The sequence below is a fragment of the Ranitomeya variabilis genome, chromosome 2 (genome assembly GCF_051348905.1).
Source record: "Ranitomeya variabilis isolate aRanVar5 chromosome 2, aRanVar5.hap1, whole genome shotgun sequence".
Lineage (NCBI taxonomy): Eukaryota > Metazoa > Chordata > Amphibia > Anura > Dendrobatidae > Ranitomeya > Ranitomeya variabilis.
Window position 1 is genome coordinate 734,819,505 of NC_135233.1, and position 22,394 is coordinate 734,841,898.

Sequence of the window (22,394 nt, forward strand, 5' to 3'; positions counted from 1 at the left end):
AAACTAAATCTCTGAACACTAACAAATACTCAGATCACCTGAGCGTGATCAGGAAAACCAGAGCAACGAGTACACTCGCTCATCACTAGTAAATACATGGATCAAATGGGGGATGGGGGTAAGGAACAATGAGGAAGAGGTCCATAGGAAACAATCACCATCTCCTATTACAGGTGCGGTAGGTAGAAGCTTAATGAAGCAATTATGTCTATTGTAAGGACATACAGAGCATAATAAAGTGCAGCAAGTAATATAGATAGAAATAATGCACACCATATAGGGGGAGGGGAGTATCAGAAACAATACAGCCCAAAACTTAGATGGAGGGAGCAAAAGTAACAGTAAGGTAAAGGGGACGGATATGGGGGAAAGAGCCAGGAAAGAAAGGGGTGAAGTAAAAGGATAGCTAGCAGACTGATAGGCACGGCTTTATAGAAGGGTTAATACATATGGGGAGCAGCTCAGCCGTCCTGGAAGATATAGAAATGGTTTACACTCCATGTATATGATGACTAATAGCAATAACTGCGCACAGAGGCGGGAGTGTGCACGGAGAGGTAATGGCGGCAGCGGAGTACCTGCACAAGCACCGGGAGACGCGGCGGGGTGTGAGGCTGGGACCGTGTGAGGCTGCAGCTCCTATTTATGCGTCCCGCACACACAGCTGCACATGACCGGAAGTGTTCAGGGACCGGAAGTGACGCATGTAGCCTCGGTGACTGAACAGCACTGTAGTGTGGGGGACGCTGGGATGAAGCGTCACTGTTGTGGGCGTGGCGTAGGTAACGACCTGGTGGGAGGGTAAAGGTGGTGTCACTGGGGGATTACCATGGAGACCTGTGGGAAGCGGCGTGCAGAGAGAAGACACGGGAGGGAATGAGCAGGAATGCTGGAATGGAGGGAGGGGAAAAGAAAACAGTGACTAACATGAGGGAAGAGGATGCCGGGCAGTGGGGGACATGGATGGGGGCTGCAGGGCGGGGACAGATGCTGCATGTATGGCCACATGAGGACAAGGCGGACGTTGGTTTCTTATTCGTCAGTTTCTTATTGTTTTTTATAGGTTTAACAACAAAAATAAGCATCACATCCGCATCCAAGACTTCTCCTGTGCTGCCCTATACTCTGGAACTCTCTACCCCAACACATCAGGCTCTCGCCTACCACGGAAACCTACAAAAGGAACCTGAAGACCCACCTCTTCCGACAAGCCTACAACTTGCAGTGATCCCCAGTCTACTGAACCACAACCAGCTCTACCCTCACCTACTGTATCCTCACCCATCCCCTGTAGGCTGTGAGCCTCGTGATGCACCAATTCCGGCACTTATCCTCTCTCTTCCCACTGCCCTGTATCGGTGGCATATGGGGTAATAGTTTGGGGGTTGATGTGACCTTGGTGTTGTAAGGTCACATAAAGCCCGGCGTAGTAATGGAGAGGTGTCAATAAGACACCTATCCATTGCTAATCCTATAGTTGTTACAGGTTCAATAAAGACGTAGCCATAATAAAGTCTTTTAATGAAATAAAACACTAAACACAGTTTTTCAACTTTATTATCCAGCTAATCCATACGATGCCCTCGTTCTTCTGTAATAAAGAAAACAACAATATACCATACCTGTCCGTCGTTCTGTCCCACGCAGTAATCTATATTTGGGGAAAACACAGTTTGCATCCAGGAGTGGTGCTAAAATGTGACCGCCATGGCTGCAGGGACATGGTTTTGATGCAGGGCATCACTATCTGTGTATTCTTGGTGTGAGCTCAGTGGCCCAAAGTCATTTAACCCCTTAAAAACATCAGTTACTTATTCAAATCTGTGAAAATGGGCTGTTTGCCTACTTTGATGCCAATTCTGATGCCCAGAACCGATTTGGGCCAGGCTAGAGGGACCTGGGTTTAATACCAGGCATCACTATCTGTGTATTCTTAATGTGAGATCAGTGGCACAACGTCATTTAATCCCTTAAAAACATCAGTTACTCATTCAAATCTGTGAAAATCGTCTGTTTCCCACTTTGGTGCTAATTCTGGTGCCCAAAACCCATTTGGGCCTGGCTGGAGGGAACTGGGTTTGATACACGGCATCACTCTCTGTGTATTTTAAGTGTCAGACCAGTGGCCCAAAGTCATTTAACCCCTTAAAAACATCAGTCGCTTATTCAAATCTGTGAAAATGGTCTGTTTGCCAACTTTGATGCTGGTTCTGATTCCCAGAACACATTTAGGCCAGGCTGAAGAGACCTGGTTTTGATGTGGGGCTCCCTGTTCTATATGTCTGCACTGTGAGATCAGTGGCCTAAAGTCATTTAATTCCTTAAAAACATCTGTTACTTATTCAAATGTGTGAAAATCGTCTGTTTGTCCACTTTGATGCCAATTCTGATGCCCAGAACCCATTTGGGCCAGGCTAACAGGACCTGGGTTTGATGAAGGGCATCACTATCTAAGAATCCTTAGTGTGAGATCAGTGGCCCAAGGTCATTTAACCCCTTAAAAACACCAGTTACTTATTCAAATGGCCAAAATCGACTGCCCGCCCACTTTGATGCCAGTTCTGATGCCCAGAAGCCATTTGGGCCAGGCTGGAGGGACCTGGGTTTGATACAGGGCATCACTATCTTTGTATTGGCCTCTCTGACCTTTCCCGGCACCTGCGCACTGCAGTACTTTGCTCTGCTCTCAACAGGGCAGATAAAGTATGCCTGCGCAGGAGCCACGGCTGGAAGCAAAGAAGAAGAAGTCATCGTATGAAGATGGGAGGCGCTGGACCCGGACCGCGACGCCCATCGGACCGGACCGCATTGGGACCGCCCCTGGGTGAATATAATCTAACTTGTTTTTCTTATCTTTCAGGTTACATCGGGGGCTTATCTGCAGCATTACAGTAACTTATGAAAAGCATTGGTTAGATATAGTGTGTAGAAATTCAAAGAAATTAAGAATAGTAACTAACCAAAAAATTTGGACCCAATACGGACAGATCGTCAATTGGACAGACAAAACAAAAGCAACAGAACCTCACGATCAAAAAGTCCAAAATTTTGTAGAAAGATTATAAATTTTATTGATGAATACATCGTGAAGGGAATGTTACAACATCTGTGAATAACATACAAAGGAAGTATAAAAAACGCTCAAGGGCAGGCGGAATCACACATGGGCCAGTATTCCGGGTAAATCCAATTACAGAGTAAATATTAATATCTGGAAACCGAAAACACCCCCACAATTATAAGCCTACATAGAGGCACCTATATAAATATGCAAAGCCTCCAGGGAAATAAATTAATCCAACCTGTAGCAAGCAAGCTAACAACATGGAGATCAAACAAATGGGGACCAGATAATCCTATCTCCAGCCGAGAGAGGTAAAGTGCAAAGAATGCTAAGATAAATGCTATAATATTGAAATATGCACTATTACCTGTGAGGAATGTTTTTTATACTTCCTTTGTATGTTATTCACAGATGTTATGCAAATTGCCTCTTCTGAGAAAAAGAGGACTTAACTCTATAGCGCCACCTGTTGGAAGTAGCGATCCTACAAGTCACAATCAACCCTTTAACGAGTCGTGCAATATGACTTAGAATAAAAGCCAAATCAGTATCTCAATTCGCAGACACGGTGTTTCGGGCTGCTGGCCCTCGTCAGTGCGAAGCATGAGAACTGATTTGGCTAGGTGAGAGGCTCTGGACTGGGGTCTAAGGGGTATCGTTGCTCCTTATGGAGAGTGACATACCATCTCTGGCTTGTCAAGGTAAGGAGGCTTATTCGCCGTGCTGTTGTAAGATTCCCTTCACGATGTAGTCATCAATAAAATTTATAATCTTTCTACAAAATTTTGGACTTTTTGATTGTGAGGTTCTGTTGCTTTTGCTTAGCATTACAGAATGCTGTAGATAAACCCCTGATGCCAGTGGCCTTAGGTTATAGGCGAATTTTGGGGTGGCAGATTCCCTTTAAAAACATCAGTTACTTATTCAAATCTGTGAAAATGGGCTGTTTGCCCACATTGATGCCAGTTCTGATGCCCAGAACCCATTTGGGCCAGGGTGTAAAGACCTGGGTTTGATGCAAACCATCACTATCTATGTATTCTTAGTGTGAGATCAGTGGCCCAAGGTCATTTAACCCCTTAAAAACATCAGTCACTTATTCAAATCTGTTAAAATGGGCTGTATGCCCATTTTGATGCCAATTCTGATGCCAAGAACCCATTTGGGTCAGGCTGAAGAGACCTGGTTTTCAGAGGTGTATCTAGCCTTTCCTGCACCCGGGGCAAAGGATCAATTTGGCGCGCCCCCCCCCCAAACCTCCCCCATTTGAACCTTAACTCTATTGAAAACCAAGGTACATAATGTCCTGATTTATGCCCCCATAATGTCCAGATTTGTGCCACCATGTCCTGATTTGTGCCCCCATAATGTCCTGATTTGTGCCCGCATAATGTCCTGATTTGTGCCCCACGTCCTGATTTGTGCCCCCATAATGTCCTGATTTGTGCCCCCATATAATGTCCAGATTTGTGCCCCCATGTCCTGATTTGTGCCCCCATACTGTCCTGATTTGTGCCCCCATATAATGTCCAGATTTGTGCCCCCAGGCCCATATTGTCCTGATTTGTGCCCCCATATACTGTCCTGATTTGTGCCCCCATATAATGTCCAGATTTGTGCCCCCATATAATATCCTGATTTGTGCCCCCATATAATGTCCAGATTTGTGCCCCCAGGCCCATACTGTCCTGATTTGTACCCCCCATATAATGTCCAGATTTGTGCCCCCATATAATATCCTGATTTGTGCCCCCATATAATGTCCAGATTTGTGCCCCCAGGCCCATACTGTCCTGATTTGTGCCCCCATATAATGTCCAGATTTGTGCCCCCAGGCCCATACTGTCCTGATTTGTACCCCCCATATAATGTCCAGATTTGTGCCCCCATATAATATCCTGATTTGTGCCCCCATATAATGTCCAGATTTGTGCCCCCAGGCCCATACTGTCCTGATTTGTGCCCCCATATAATGTCCAGATTTGTGCCCCCAGGCCCATACTGTCCTGATTTGTGCTCGCATATAATGTCCTGATTTCTGCCCCCATCCCCCCCATATATGTTCCTCAGTCTTTCATCCAGGCCCCCCTGGCTTTGCTTCAGTCCTCAGTCACAAGTGACACATACTGTTGCGTTGCCCCTGGCCACTGCTCCCGACCCTCCCTATCATGCTTGCAGGCTCCATAGCCGACCCCCCACCAGCCAGCCCCCTTTAATTTCAAACATTATCATTCTGACTGATTCTCTAAGGCAGTTCGGTCGGTGTTTTCAGAGACTTCAGCTCCACCTACCCAGTCCCCGCGGCCGCGGTCTGGAGCACTTACCACCGGCACCGCACCGTCCAACAGTGCACTCTGTCTACACCTGAACACCGGCGCGACGCAGCAGCAGCCTGTCACAGTCATGCTCAGTGACGTCAGCCGCTGCTGGCGTTTCCCTGATGCGGAAGTGCCAGCGGCGGTCAGCGCCTCTCAGCGGTCGTCAGGGGCCAGGGCTTAAACTGACTGAGAAGGGACTCGTCTCACACGGATTCACAGTGACAAGGCAAGCGGCAAGCCGAAGGGTATTACTAGCGACAGCGGCGCCGCTGTACACCTAGGGATTCGACGAGGACACGCAGCACTTTCTCCGAGCCGGCTGTCAAATTGACAGCCGGCTCAGAGATCGAGATTATCTCAGACTGTGGGGGCGGCAGATGCCGCCGCCGAGGAGCCTCCTTGGACCGCCACATCATGAGGCGGCCCGCTGGCGCCCCCCTGTCGGCTGCGCCCGGGGCACATGCCCCTGTTGCCCCCCCCCTCCCGGATACGCCACTGCTGGTTTTGTTGTGGGGATCCCTGTTCTATATGTATGCAGTGTGATATCAGTGGCCCAAAGTCATTTAACCCTGTGATTAATGCCTTTCGGTGCCCACTTTGATGCCCATTTTTGTGCCAGTTTTATAATTTTTTTAGCTGTTTTTAAGTGTATTCACATCAGGGCACCTCGATGCATCGTATGTTATTAAAAGAATAGATGTATCTGAGCATAAATGGAATATAGGTCAGTAAAACACATCGTGGCACAAACATATTGATACCAACCCCTTAGTGACAGAGCCAATTTGGTACTTAATCACCAAGCCAATTTTTACAATTCTGACCACTGTCCCTTTATGAGGTAATAACTCTGGAACGCTTCAACGGATCCCGGTGATTCTGAGGCTGTTTTCTCATGACATCTTATACTTCATGTTTGTGGTAAAATTTCTTTGATATGACTTGTGTTTATTTATGAAAAAAAAAAACAGAAATTTGGCAAAAATGTTGCAATTTTCAAACTTTGAATTTTTATGCCCTTAAATCAGAGAGTCATATCGCACAAAATACTTAATAAATAACTTTTCCACATGTCAACTTTACATCAGCACAATTCTGGAAACATAATTTATTTCTTGCTAGAAAGTTATAAGGGTTAAAAGTTGACCAGCGATTTCTCATTTTTACAACACCATTTTTTTAGGGACCACATCACGCTTGAAGTCACCTTGAGGGGTTTATATGATAGAAAATACCCAAAAGTGACACCTGTTGTGAATTCTGCTCTTAGGCTCCCTCCGGTGGTTGTTGGTGGTAGTGCAGTTGTCTTGGGGTTGTAATCCGGGCAGGTGTTTCTGCTGATTGCAGCTCTATTAGGTATTTAGGTGTGCAGGATCCATGAGTCTGTGCCAGTTGTCCATTGTACTTGGAGGGATTGCATCTCTCTCTGGCTCCTCATGCCCTGCTGCCAATTCATCTAAGATAAGTGTCTGGTTTTTTGTCTCTGTGCACACATGCAGTGTGCTTTGCAATTCAGTGCAATTTATTGTGTTTTTGTCCAGCTTAGACTTTGTTTGGATTTTTCAGTCATGCTGGATTCTCAGGAGATGCAGATATACTTTCTATGTCTTTAGTTAGATGTGGAATATTTGTATTATCTGCTGTGGATATTTTTAGGATTTTAATACTGACCGCTTAGAATTCTGTCCTATCCTTTTCTATTTAGCTAGAAGTGCCTCTTTTGCTAAATCCTGTTTTTCTGCCTGCGTGTGTCTTCCCTCTTATACTCACAGTCAATATTTGTGGGGGGCTGCCTATCCTTTGGGGTTCTGCTCTGAGGCAAGATAGAATTCCCATTTCCATCTATAGGGGTATTTAGTCCTCCGGCTGTGTCGAAGGTGTCTAGGACGTGTTAGGTACATCCCACGGCTACTTCTAGTTGCGGTGTTAGTTTAGGGTTTGCGGTCAGTACAGGTACCACCTACTCCTGAGAAAGTCTCTCATGCGGCTCCAAGGTCACCGGATCATAACAGTACAACTGGCTCACAATGAGTTAAATGCATCTCAGAAGAAGGGAAGAAAGAGCCATTTTTTTTTCTGTAGCCTGCTGTGTCTTTTCTTCCCTCTTTTCCTCTGGGTGACTGAGGAGTCTTGTGCTAGCATGGATGTTCAGGGATTAGTTTCTCGTGTAGACCAGCTTGCTGCTAGGGTACAGGATATTTCTGATTATATTGCTCAGACTCCGCTTTTAGAGCCTAGAATTCCTACTCCTGATTTGTTTTTTGGGGACAGGTCCAAATTTTTGAGTTTTAAAAACAGCTGTAAACTGTTTTTTGCTCTGAAGCCTCGTTCCTCTGGTGATCCCATTCAGCAGATTAAAATTGTCATCTCCCTGCTGCGTGGCGATCCTCAGGATTGGGCATTTTCCCTGGAATCTGGGAATCCGGCCTTGCTTAATGTAGATGCCTTTTTTCAGGCTCTAGGATTATTATATGATGAACCAAATTCTGTGGATCAAGCGGAGAAGACCTTGTTGGCCCTTTCTCAGGGTCAAGAAGCGGCAGAATTGTATTGTCAGAAATTTAGAAAATGGTCTGTGCTGACTAAATGGAATGAGGATGCTTTGGCTGCAATTTTCAGAAAGGGTCTTTCTGAATCTGTTAAAGATGTTATGGTGGGGTTTCCCACGCCTGTTGGTCTGAGTGATTCTATGTCTCTGGCCATTCAGATCGATCGGCGCTTGCGGGAGCGCAGAACTGTGCGCACTGTGGCGTTGTCCTCAGAGCAGATGCCTGAGCCTATGCAGTGTGATAGGATTCTGTCTAGAACGGAACAACAAGGATTCAGACGTCAGAATAGGTTGTGTTTTTATTGTGGCGATGCTTCTCTGTTGTGAATTCCGTTCTTGGGCTCCATCCTGTGGTTGCGAATGGTATTTTTGGGAGTTCTGCTCTTGGGCTCCCTCTGGTGGTTTCAAGTGGAACTTAGCAGCTGCGTTCACTAATCGGTTTCCTGGCCTTGTTATTTAACTGGGCTTTTGGCTTTAGTGGATGCCAGCTGTCAATGTATTTCCTGTGGATTCAGTCCTTTCCTGGAAGTTCTCTGTTGGCCAGTCCATTTTCAGCTTAAGATAAGTCTGCTACTTTTTGGGTGTTTCCCTGCTTATGACCTTCTATTCAGTTCAATTTATGTCTCTTTTGTCCAGCTTGTCATTATGAAATATTCCGGCTAGTTGGAAGCTCTGGGGTCGCAGATTTGCCCCTCCACACCGTGAGTCGGTGTGGTGGTTATTTTTGTAAACTCTGCGTGGACTTTTAGTTTTTATACTGACCGCACAGTAGCCTTTTCTATCTCTGTCTATAATGGTAGTATTGGCCTCCTTTGCTAAAAAATCTAGTTTCATTTCTGAGTTTGTCATTTTCCCTCTCCACTCACCGTCAATATTTGTGGGGGGCTATCTTCCTTTGGGGGTTTCTCTGAGGCGAGATAGCTTTCCGTTTCCATCTTCAGGGGTAGCTAGTTCTTAGGCTGTGCAGAGGTGTCTAGGCAGAGATAGGAACGCTCCACGGCTATTTCTAGTGTTGGTGTTAGGAGTAGGGATTGCGGTCAGTAAAGTTACCACCTCCTCAGAGCTAGTCCTATTTTTGTTTTACCCACCAGGTCATTTCAGTGCTGCTCCTTAGCGAGTCCATGATTGGTTTTGCCCACCAGATCATCTCAGTACCGCTCCGTACCCACCAGGTCATAACAGTACAGCTGGCCCACAATGTGTTAAATGCATCTGAAAAGAGGGAAGAGAAAGTTCTGAGTCATTTTTTTTTGTGTGTTGCTTGTTTTGTCCTTTTTTTTCCCCCTTGATTTTTGGATGGTGCAGGAGCTTGGTGCTGATATGGAGGTTCAGGGTCTGTCTGTGCGTGTTGATCATCTCGCTGCAAGGGTACAGAGTATCCAAGACTATGTTGTTCAAACTCCTGTTTCTGAGCCTAGAATTCCTATTCCTGATTTGTTTTCTGGGGATAGATCTAGGTTTTTGAATTTAAAAAATAATTGCAGATTATTTTTTGCTCTGAGACCCCGTTCCTCTGGTGACCCCATTCAGCAGGTGAAGATTGTTATTTCTCTGTTGCGTGGCGACCCGCAGGACTGGGCATTCTCCCTTGAGCCAGGGAATCCTGCATTGCTCAATATAGATTCGTTTTTTCAAGCACTTGGACTGCTTTATGACAAACCCAATTCTGTGGATCAGGCAGAAAAAAATTTGCTGGCTCTGTGTCAGGGTCAGGAAGCAGTAGAGATATATTGTCAGAAATTTAGAAAGTGGTCTGTGCTTACAAAATGGAATGAGGATGCCTGTTATGACCCCAATGGCAGAGGGTCTCAAAAGTAAATACCAAGTCTGCAAACACAAAAAAACAGCTCATAGGGCAGTGGTAACTGGGCTGTCCGTATATCTAATCCTAGCACCACAAATAGCAGCAGCCGGGGAACGTGCCTACGTTGGTTCTAGACGTCTCGCGCCAGCCGGAGAACTAACTAACCCTAGAAGGGAAAAGATAGACCTTTCTTGCCTCCAGAGAAAAGACCCCAAAAGTTGGATACAAGCCCCCAACAAATAATAACGGTGAGGTAAGAAGAAAAGACAAACGCAAGAATGAACTAGATATCTAGCAAAGAGAGGCCCACTGACTAATAGCAGAATATAGTAAGATGACTTACACGGTCAGCAAAAACCCTATCAAAATTTCCACGCTGGATATTCAAGAACCCCCGAACCGTCTAACGGCCCGGGGGGAGAATACCAGCCCCCTAGAGCTTCCAGAAAAATCAGGAATCACATTTAGTACAAGCTGGACAAAAAATAAGAACAATGCAAATAACCAAAAAACCAAGAAGCAGGACTTAGCTTAATTTTGCAAGATCCAGGACCAGCAGACAGGAGCAAACAGAAAGGAACTGATTACAAAGATGCCAGGCACCAGACTGAGAATTCAGGAAGTTTATATAGCAACACCCCTGGACTAACGACCCAGGTGGGTGCCAAACTGAGAAAAGACAATCCCAGAGTCATATCACTAGTGACCACAAGAGGGAGCCAAAAAAGTCTAATTCACAACAGTACCCCCCCTTTAAGGAGGGGTCACCGAACCCTCACCAAGACCACCAGGGCGATCAGGATGAGCAGCGTGAAAGGCACAAACTAAATCGGCCGCATGCACATCAGAGGCAACCACCCAGGAATTATCCTCCTGACCATAGCCCTTCCACTTGACCAGATACTGAAGCCTCCGCCTGGAGAGACGAGAATCCAAGATCTTCTCCACCACATACTCCAACTCGCCCTCAACCAACACCGGAGCAGGAGGCTCAACAGAAGGAACCACAGGCACAACGTACCGCCGCAACAAAGACCTATGGAACACGTTGTGAATGGCAAACGACACCGGAAGATCCAAGCGAAAGGACACAGGATTAAGAATTTCCAATATCTTGTAAGGACCGATGAAGCGAGGCTTAAATTTAGGAGAGGAGACCTTCATAGCAACAAATCGAGAAGACAGCCATACCAAATCCCCAACACGAAGTCGGGGACCCACACCGCGGCGGCGGTTGGCAAAACGCTGAGCCTTCTCCTGTGACAACTTTAAGTTGTCCACCACATGATTCCAAATCTGCTGCAACCTATCCACCACGGAATCTACCCCAGGACAGTCAGAAGGCTCCACATGTCCCGAGGAAAAACGAGGATGGAAACCAGAGTTGCAGAAAAATGGCGAAACCAAAGTAGCGGAACTAGCCCGATTATTAAGGGCAAACTCAGCCAACGGCAAGAAGGTCACCCAATCATCCTGATCAGCAGAAACAAAACACCTCAAATAAGCCTCCAGAGTCTGATTAGTTCGCTCCGTTTGTCCATTAGTCTGAGGATGAAAGGCAGACGAAAACGACAAATCAATGCCCATCTTAGCACAAAAGGATCGCCAGAACCTGGAAACAAACTGGGATCCTCTGTCAGACACAATATTCTCAGGAATGCCGTGTAAACGAACCACATTCTGAAAGAACAAAGGAACCAGATCGGAAGAGGAAGGCAGCTTAGGCAAAGATACCAAATGGACCATCTTGGAAAAGCGATCACATACCACCCAGATGACAGACATGCCCTGAGACACCGGAAGATCGGAAATGAAATCCATGGAAATGTGTGTCCAAGGCCTCTTCGGGACAGGCAAGGGCAAGAGCAACCCGCTGGCACGAGAACAGCAAGGCTTAGCTCGAGCACAAGTCCCACAGGACTGCACAAAAGACCGCACATCCCGCGACAAGGAAGGCCACCAAAAGGACCTAGCCACCAAATCTCTGGTGCCAAAAATTCCCGGATGCCCTGCCAACACCGAGGAATGAACCTCGGAAATGACTCTGCTGGTCCACTTATCAGGAACAAACAGTCTGTCAGGTGGACAAGAGTCAGGTCTACCAGCCTGAAATCTCTGCAACACACGTCGCAAATCCGGAGAAATGGCTGACAAAATAACTCCCTCTTTAAGAATACCAACTGGTTCTGCGACTCCAGGAGAGTCAGGCACAAAGCTCCTTGAAAGAGCATCAGCCTTCACATTCTTTGAACCTGGTAAATACGAGACCACAAAGTCAAAACGGGAGAAAAACAATGACCAGCGGGCCTGTCTAGGATTCAGGCGTTTAGCAGACTCGAGATACATCAGATTTTTGTGATCAGTCAAGACCACCACACGATGCTTAGCACCCTCGAGCCAATGACGCCACTCCTCAAATGCCCACTTCATGGCCAACAACTCCCGATTGCCAACATCATAATTCCACTCAGCAGGCGAAAACTTCCTAGAGAAAAAAGCACATGGTCTCATTACAGAGCAACCAGGGCCTCTCTGCGACAAAACGGCCCCTGCCCCAATCTCAGAAGCATCCACTTCAACCTGAAAGGGAAGTGAGACATCAGGCTGGCACAAAACAGGCGCCGAAGTAAACCGGCGCTTCAACTCTTGGAAAGCTTCCACGGCTGCAGGAGCCCAGTTAGAAACATCCTTTCTTGGTCATATCCGTCAAAGGTTTAACAACGCTAGAAAAGTTAGCGATAAAACGACGGTAGAAGTTAGCAAAACCCAAGAACTTCTGAAGACTCTTAACTGACGTGGGTTGAGTCCAATCATGAATAGCTCGGACCTTGACTGGGTTCATCTCCACCGCAGAAGGGGAAAAAATAAAACCCAAAAAGGGAACCTTCTGTACTCCAAAGAGACACTTTGAGCCCTTAACAAACAAAGCATTCTCACGCAAAACCTGAAACACCATCCTGACCTGCTCTACATGCGAGTCCCAATCATCAGAAAAAAACAGAATATCATCCAGATAAACAATCATAAATTTATCCAGATACTTCCGGAAAATATCAATGCATAAAGGACTGAAACACTGAAGGAGCATTAGAGAGCCCAAAAGGCATCACCAAGTACTCAAAATGACCTTCGGGCGTATTAAATGCAGTTTTCCATTCATCTCCTTGCTTAATGCGCACAAGGTTGTACGCACCACGAAGATCTATCTTGGTGAACCACTTGGCACCTTTAATCCGGGCAAACAAGTCCGACAACAGAGGCAAAGGATACTGAAATTTAACAGTGATTTTATTCAGAAGCCGATAGTCAATACAAGGTCTCAAAGATCCGTCCTTCTTGGCCACAAAAAAGAATCCCGCACCAAGAGGGGAAGAGGATGGACGGATATGCCCCTTCTCCAGAGATTCCTTGATATACGAACGCATTGCGGTATGCTCAGGTACAGACAGATTAAATAATCTTCCCTTAGGAAATTTACTACCTGGAATCAAATCTATAGCGCAGTCACAGTCCCTATGAGGAGGCAGAGCACTGGACCTGGACTCGCTGAATACATCCTGATAATCAGACAAATACTCAGGAACTTCCGAAGGAGTAGAGGAAGCAATAGACACCGGCGGGGAATCACCATGAATTCCCCGACAGCCCCAACTTGACACAGACATTGCCTTCCAATCCAAGACTGGATTATGGGTCTGTAACCATGGCAGACCCAAAACGACCAAATCATGCATTTTATGCAGAACAAGAAAACGAATCACCTCCCGATGTTCAGGAGTCATGCACATGGTTACCTGTGTCCAAAACTGCGGTTTATTTTCCGCCAATGGCGTAGCATCAATACCTCTAAGAGGGATAGGATTTACCAACGGCTCAAGAACAAAACCAGAGCGCTTGGCAAATGACAGATCCATAAGACTCAGGGCAGCACCTGAATCCACAAACGCCATAACAGGGTAGGAGGACAATGAGCAAATTAAAGTCACAGACAAAATAAATTTAGGTTGCAAATTACCAATGGCGACAGGACTAACAACCCTTATTAGGCGTTTAGAGCATGCTGATATAACATGTGTAGAATCACCACAGTAAAAACACAACCCATTCTGACATCTATGATTTTTCCGTTCATTTCTAGTCTGAATTCTACCACATTGCATTAAATCAGGTGTTTGTTCAGACAACACCACCAGAGGATTAGCGGCTTTGCGCTCCCGCAAACGCCGGTCAATTTGAATAGCCAGCGCCATGGAATCATTCAGACTTGTAGGAATGGGGAAACCCACCATCACATTCTTAATGGCTTCAGAAAGGCCATTTCTGAAATTTGCGGCCAGAGCACACTCATTCCACTGAGTAAGCACGGACCATTTCCGAAATTTTTGGCAATACACTTCAGCTTCATCCTGGCCCTGAGAAATAGCCAGCAAGGCTTTTTCTGCCTGAATTTCAAGATTGAGTTCCTCGTAAAGCAATCCGAGCGCCAGAAAAAACGCATCAATATTTGCCAATGCCGGATCTCCTGGCGCTAGCGAGAAAGCCCAATCCTGAGGGTCGCCCCGTAAGAAAGAGATAACAATTTTAACTTGCTGAGCTGAGTCTCCAGATGAACGGGGTCTCAGAGATAGAAACAATTTACAATTATTCCTGAAATTCCTAAACTTAAATCGGTCTCCAGAGAACAGTTCAGGAATAGGTATTTAAGGTTCAGACATAGGACTACTGGTAACAAAATCTTGTATGCCCTGCACACGAGCAGCAAGCTGATCCACACTTGTAATCAAGGTCTGGACATTCATGACTGCAGCAAGCTCAAGCCACTCAGAGGTAAAGGGGAGGAAGAAAGAGAGGAAAAAAAAAAAAAAAACTCAGAATTTCCTTTCTTATTATCCCACTTCTGCAATGCATTAAACATTCAACTTTGGCCTGGCATACTGTTATGACCCCAATGGCAGAGGGTCTCAAAAGTAAATACCAAGTCTGCAAACACAAAAAAAAACAGCTCATAGGGCAGTGGTAACTGGGCTGACCGTATATCTAATCCTAGCACCACAAATAGCAGCAGCCGGGGAACGTGCCTACGTTGGTTCTAGACGTCTCGCGCCAGCCGGAGAACTAACTAACCCTAGAATGGAAAAGATAGACCTTTCTTGCCTCCAGAGAAAAGACCCCAAAAGTTGGATACAAGCCCCCAACAAATAATAACGGTGAGGTAAGAAGAAAAGACAAACGCAAGAATGAACTAGATATCTAGCAAAGAGAGGCCCACTGACTAATAGCAGAACAAGTACAAGCTGGACAAAAAATAAGAACAATGCAAATAACCAAAAAACCAAGAAGCAGGACTTAGCTTAATTTTGCAAGATCCAGGATCAGCAGACAGGAGCAAACAGAAAGGAACTGATTACAACGATGCCAGGCACCAGACTGAGAATTCAGGAAGTTTATATAGCAACACCCCTGGACTAACGACCCAGGTGGGTGCCAAACTGAGGAAAGACAATCCCAGAGTCATATCACTAGTGACCACAAGAGGGAGCCAAAAAAGTCTAATTCACAACAGATGCCCTGGCGGCTATTTTCAGAAAGGGTCTTTCTGAAGCTCTTAAAGATGTTATGGTGGGGTTTCCCATGCCTGCTGGTTTGAACGAATCAATGTCTCTGGCCATTCAGATTGATCGGCGCATACGTGAACGTAAGGTGGTGCACCATATGGCGGTGTCCTCTGGGCAGAGTTCTGAGCCTATGCAATGTGATAGAGTTTTGACGAGAGCAGAACGGCAGGAGTTCAGACGTCAGAATGGGCTGTGTTTTTACTGTGGTGACGCTACTCATGCTATCTCTGACTGCCCGAAGCGAACTAAGAGGGTTGCTAAGTCGGTTACCATCAGTACTTTACAGCCTAAATTTCTCTTGTCTATTACCCTGATTTGCTCATTGTCGTCCTTTTCTGTAATGGCATTTGTGGATTCTGGCGCTACCCTGAACTTAATGGACCTGGAATTTGCCAAGCGCTGTGGTTTTTCCTTGGAGCCGTTGCAGAGTCCTATTCCCTTGAGGGGGATTGATGCTACGCCATTGGCCAAGAATAAACCTCAGTACTGGACACAGTTAGCCATGAACATGGCTCCAGCACATCAGGAAAATATTCGCTTTTTGGTGTTGCATAATTTGCATGATGTGGTTGTGCTGGGGTTTCCATGGTTACAGGTACATAATCCAGTGCTGGATTGGAAATCTATGTCCGTGACTAGTTGGGGTTGTCAGGGGATACATAGTGACATTCCTCTGATGTCAATTTCCTCGTCCCCTTCTTCTGAAGTTCCTGAGTTTTTGTCAGATTTCCAGGATATATTTGAGGAGCCTAAATCCAGTCCTCTGCCTCCTCATAGGGACTGTGATTGCGCTATTAATTTGATTCCTGGCTGTAAGTTCCCTAAGGGTCGACTTTTCAATCTGTCTGTGCCAGAGCATACCGCTATGCGGACTTATGTAAAAGAGTCCTTGGAGAAGGGGCATATTCGCCCGTCTTCGTCACCGTTGGGAGCGGGGTTCTTTTTTGTTGCCAAGAAGGATGGCTCCTTGAGGCCCTGTATAGATTATCACCTTCTCAATAAGATCACGGTCAAATTCCAGTACCCTTTGCCTTTGCTTTCTGATTTGTTTGCTCAGATCAAAGGGGCTAGCTGGTTTACCAAGTTTGACCTTCGAGGGGCGTATAATCTGGTCCGCATCAAACAGGGTGATGAATGGAAAACAGCATTTAATACGCCCGAAGGCCATTTTGAATATCTTGTGATGCCTTTCGGTCTCTCTAATGCTTCATCTGTGTTTCAGTCCTTTATGCATGATATTTTCCGGGAGTATTTGGATAAATTTATGATTGTATATTTGGATGATATTTTGTTTTTTTCCGATGATTGGGAGACTCATGTGAAGCAGGTCAGGATGGTATTTCAGATTCTTCGTGCTAATACACTGTTTGTGAAGGGGTCTAAGTGCCTTTTTGGAGTTCGGAAGGTTTCTTTTCTGGGGTTCATTTTTTCTCCCTCGGCTATTGAAATGGACCCTGTTAAGGTCCAGGCTATTTATGATTGGACTCAGCCTACATCTGTGAAGAGCCTTCAGAAATTTTTGGGCTTTGCTAATTTTTATCGCCGCTTCATTGCTAATTTTTCTACTGTGGTTAAACCTCTGACCGATTTGACCAAGAAAGGTGCAGATGTGGTAAATTGGTCCTCTGCGGCTGTGGAGGCCTTTCAGGAGCTTAAGCGTCGCTTTACTTCTGCCCCTGTTTTGCGTCAGCCAGATGTTTCTCTCCCTTTTCAGGTTGAGGTTGATGCTTCTGAGATTGGGGCAGGAGCTGTTCTGTCTCAGAGAAGCTCTGATGGCTCTGTGTTGAAGCCGTGTGCTTTCTTCTCTAGAAAGTTTTCGCCTGCTGAGCGTAATTATGATGTCGGCAATCGGGAGTTGTTGGCTATGAAGTGGGCATTCGAGGAGTGGCGACATTGGCTTGAGGGAGCCAAGCATCGTGTTGTGGTCTTGACCGACCATAAGAATCTGATTTACCTTGAGTCGGCCAAGCGCTTGAATCCTAGACAGGCTCGGTGGTCTTTGTTTTTCTCCCGTTTTGATTTTGTGGTCTTGGATCTAAGAATGTGAAAGCTGATGCCTTGTCTAGGAGTTTTTTGCCTGATTCTCCTGGAGTCCGTGAGCCGGCTGGTATTCTCAAGGAGGGGGTGATTCTTTCTGCTATCTCCCCTGATTTGCGGCGGGTGCTTCAGGAGTTTCAGGCTGATAGACCCGACCGCTGTCCTGTGGGGAAATTGTTTGTTCCTGATAGATGGACTAATAAGGTGATTTCTGAGATCCATTGTTCGGTGTTGGCTGGTCATCCTGGGATCTTTGGAACCAGAGATTTGGTTGCCAGGTCCTTTTGGTGGCCTTCTTTGTCACGGAATGTGCGTTCCTTCGTGCAGTCCTGTGGGATTTGTGCTCGGGCTAAGCCCTGCTGTTCTCGTGCTAGTGGGTTGCTTTTGCCCTTGCCTATCCCTGAGAGGTCCTGGACGCATATTTCCATGGATTTTATTTCCGATCTTCCTGTGTCTCAGAAGATGTCTGTCATCTGGGTGGTTTGTGACCGGTTTTCTAAAATGGTCCATTTGGTACCTTTGCCTATGTTGCCTTCCTCCTCTGATTTAGTTCCTTTGTTTTTCCAGCATGTGGTTCGTTTGCATGGTATTCCGGAGAATATTGTGTCTGACAGAGGTACCCAGTTTGTTTCTAGGTTTTGGCGGTCCTTTTGTGGTAGAATGGGCATTAATTTGTCTTTTTCTTCGGCGTTTCACCCTCAGACAAATGGACAGACGGAGCGAACCAATCAGACCTTGGAAACCTACTTGAGATGCTTTGTGTCTGCTGATCAGGATGATTGGGTTACCTTCTTGCCGTTGGCCGAGTTTGCCCTTAATAATCGGGCTAGTTCGGCTACTTTGGTTTCGCCTTTTTTTTGCAATTTCGGTTTTCATCCTCGTTTTTCTTCAGGGCAGGTTGAGCCTTCGGACTGTCCTGGGGTGGATTCTGTGGTGGACAGGTTGCAGCGGATTTGGACTCATGTGGTGGACAATTTAACATTGTCTCAGGAAAAGGCTCAACGTTTTGCTAACCGCCGTCGGTGCGTTGGTCCCCGGCTTCGGGTTGGGGATTTGGTCTGGTTGTCTTCTCGTCATGTTCCTTATGTAGGTCTCTTCCCCTAAGTTCAAAGCTCGTTTTATTGGTCCTTATAGGATTTCGGAAATTATCAATCCGGTGTCTTTTCGTTTGGCCCTTCCAGCTTCGTTTTCCATTCATAATGTGTTCCATAGATCTTTGTTGCGGAGATATGTGGTGCCCATGGTTCCCTCCGTTGACCCTCCTGCTCCGGTGTTGGTTGAGGGGGAGCTGGAATATGTGGTGGAGAAGATTTTGGATTCTCGTCGTTCAAGGCGGAAACTTCAGTATCTGGTCAAGTGGAAGGGTTATGGCCAGGAGGATAACTCTTGGGTTTTTGCCTCCGATGTCCATGCTGCCGATTTGGTATGTGCTTTTCATTTGGCTCGTCCCGATCGGCCTGGGGGCTCTGGTGAGGGTTCGGTGACCCCTCCTCAAGGGGGGGGGTACTGTTGTGAATTCCGTTCTTGGGCTCCATCCTGTGGTTGCGAATGGTATTTTTGGGAGTTCTGCTCTTGGGCTCCCTCTGGTGGTTTCAAGTGGAACTTAGCAGCTGCGTTCACTAATCGGTTTCCTGGCCTTGTTATTTAACTGGGCTTTTGGCTTTAGTGGATGCCAGCTGTCAATGTATTTCCTGTGGATTCAGTCCTTTCCTGGAAGTTCTCTGTTGGCCAGTCCATTTTCAGCTTAAGATAAGTCTGCTACTTTTTGGGTGTTTCCCTGCTTATGACCTTCTGTTCAGTTCAATTTATGTCTCTTTTGTCCAGCTTGTCATTATGAAATATTCCGGCTAGTTGGAAGCTCTGGGGTCGCAGATTTGCCCCTCCACACCGTGAGTCGGTGTGGTGGTTATTTTTGTAAACTCTGCGTGGACTTTTAGTTTTTATACTGACCGCACAGTAGCCTTTTCTATCTCTGTCTATTTAGGTAGTATTGGCCTCCTTTGCTAAAAAATCTAGTTTCATTTCTGAGTTTGTAATTTTCCCTCTCCACTCACCGTCAATATTTGTGGGGGGCTATCTTCCTTTGGGGGTTTCTCTGAGGCGAGATAGCTTTCCGTTTCCATCTTCAGGGGTAGCTAGTTCTTAGGCTGTGCAGAAGCGTCTAGGCAGAGATAGGAACGCTCCACGGCTATTTCTAGTGTTGGTGTTAGGAGTAGGGATTGCGGTCAGTAAAGTTACCACCTCCTCAGAGCTAGTCCTATTTTTGCTTTACCCACCAGGTCATTTCAGTGCTGCTCCTTAGCGAGTCCATGATTGGTTTTGCCCACCAGGTCATCTCAGTACCGCTCCGTACCCACCAGGTCATAACACTTCTCATGTCATTTCAGTCTGCCCAAAGCGTACAAAGAGAATCGCTAATTCAGTTACCATCGGAACTGTACAACCTAAATTTCTGTTATCTGTGACCTTGATCTGCTCATTGTCGTCATTTTCTGTTATGGCGTTTGTGGATTCAGGCGCCGCTTTGAACTTAATGGACTTTGAATTTGCCAGGCGTTGTGGTTTCCCCTTGCAGTCTTTGCAGAACCCTATTCCTTTAAGGGGCATTGATGCTACACCTTTGGCTAAAAATAAACCCCAGTTTTGGACACAGGTGACCATGTGCATGGCGCCAGCCCATCAGGAAGATTGTCGTTTTCTGGTGTTGCATAATTTGCATGATGCTATTGTGCTGGGTTTTCCATGGTTGCGGATACATAATCCTGTGTTGGATTGGAAGTCTATATCTGTGACTAGTTGGGGTTGTCAGGGGGTTTATAATGACGTTCCTGTGATGTCAATCTCCTCTTCCTCCTCTTCTGAAGTTCCAGAGTTTTTGTCTGATTTTCAGGATGTATTCGATGAGCCCAAGTCCAGTTCCCTTCCACCGCATAGGGACTGTGATTGTGCTATTGACTTGATTCCAGGCTGTAAGTTTCCTAAGGGCCGACTTTTCAACCTGTCTGTGCCGGAACATTCCGCCATGCGGAGTTATGTTAAGGAGTCTTTGGAGAAAGGGCATATTCGGCCATCTTCTTCACCGTTGGGAGCGGGATTTTTTTTTGTTGCTAAGAAGGATGGCTCCTTGAGACCCTGTATCGATTATCGCCTCTTGAATAAGATCACGGTCAAGTTTCAATACCCTTTACCTTTGCTTTCCGATTTGTTTGCCAGGATTAAGGGGGCTAGTTGGTTTACTAAGATTGACCTTCGGGGGGCATATAATCTTGTTCGTATTAAGCAGGGTGATGAATGGAAAACTGCGTTTAATACGCCCGAAGGCCATTTTGAATACCTTGTGATGCCATTCGGGCTCTCTAATGCTCCATCTGTTTTTCAGTCCTTCATGCATGATATCTTCCGGAATTATCTTGATAAATTCATGATTGTATATTTGGATGACATCTTAATTTTTTCCGATGATTGGGAGTCTCATGTGAAACAGGTCAGGATGGTATTTCAGATCCTTCGTGATGCTTTGTTTGTGAAGGGGTCTAAGTGTCTCTTTGGAGTGCAGAAGGTTTATTTTTTGGGCTTCATTTTTTCTCCCTCATCTATAGAGATGGATCCGGTTAAGGTTCAGGCCATTCATGATTGGATTCAGCCCACATCCGTGAAGAACGTTCAGAAATTTTTGGGCTTTGCTAATTTTTATCGCCGTTTCATTGCTAACTTCTCCAGTGTGGTTAAACCCCTGACCGATTTGACGAAGAAAGGCGCTGATGTAACGAATTGGTCCTCTGTGGCTGTCTCTGCCTTTCAGGAGCTTAAATGCCGATTTACTTCTGCCCCGGTGTTGCGTCAGCCAGATGTTTCTCTTCCGTTCCAGGTTGAGGTTGACGCTTCTGAGATTGGGGCAGGGGCCGTTTTGTCTCAGAGGAATTCTGATGGTTCCTTGATGAAACCGTGTGCCTTCTTTTCCCGTAAGTTTTCGCCTGCTGAACGCAATTATGATGTCGGCAATTGGGAGTTGTTGGCTATGAAGTGGGCGTTTGAGGAATGGCGACATTGGCTTGAGGGAGCCAAGCACCGTATTGTGGTCTTGACCGATCATAAAAATCTGATTTACCTTGAATCTGCCAAACGGCTGAATCCTAGACAGGCTCGATGGTCCCTGTTTTTCTCCCGTTTTGATTTTGTGGTTTCGTATCTTCCGGGTTCTAAGAATATTAAGGCTGATGCCCTCTCTAGGAGTTTTTTGCCTGATTCTCCTGAGGTACTTGAGCCGGTCGGCATTCTGAAGGAAGGGGTGGTCCTTTCTGCCATTTCCCCTGATTTGCGATGGGTTCTGCAGGAATTTCAGGCTGACAAACCTGACCGCTGTCCAGTGGGGAAACTGTTTGTTCCTGATAGATGGACTAGTAGAGTGATTTCTGAGGTTCATTGTTCTGTGTTGGCTGGCCATCCTGGTATTTTTGGTACCAGAGATTTGGTTGGTAGGTCCTTTTGGTGGCCTTCTTTGTCGCGTGATGTGCGTTCTTTTGTGCAGTCCTGTGGGACTTGTGCGCGGGCCAAGCCTTGTTGTTCCCGTGCTAGTGGGTTGCTTTTGCCTTTGCCGGTCCCTGAGAGGCCCTGGACGCATATTTCTATGAATTTTATTTCAGATCTTCCGGTTTCCCAGAGGATGTCGGTTATCTGGGTGGTTTGTGACCGGTTTTCTAAGATGGTTAATTTGGTGCCTTTGCCTAAATTGCCTTCCTCTTCTGATTTGGTTCCGTTGTTTTTTCAGCATGTGATTCGTTTGCATGGTATTCCGGAGAATATTGTTGTTGACAGAGGTTCCCAGTTTGTTTCTAGGTTTTGGTGGGCCTTTTGTGCTAGGCTGGGTATTGATTTGTCTTTTTCATCCGCATTTCATCCTCAGACAAATGGCCAGACCGAGCGAACTAATCAGACTTTGGAAACTTATTTGAGATGCTTTGTGTCTGCTGATCAGGATGATTGGGTGGCTTTCTTGCCATTGGCCGAG

The 22,394-nt window shown here is 46.2% G+C and overlaps 1 protein-coding gene across 2 annotated transcripts in view; it reads right to left on the reverse strand.

Annotated features, from left to right (window-relative positions):
* LOC143807726 (uncharacterized) overlaps positions 1–689 on the reverse strand; it is a 103,020-nt gene extending 102,331 nt beyond the window's left edge. For both annotated transcript variants that reach the window (XM_077289594.1, XM_077289593.1), the window contains exon 1: positions 579–689. The gene's annotated coding sequence lies outside the window, so the exon portion shown is untranslated. The remainder of the gene's footprint in view (positions 1–578) is intronic.
* Between the last annotated feature and the right edge of the window lie 21,705 nt (positions 690–22,394).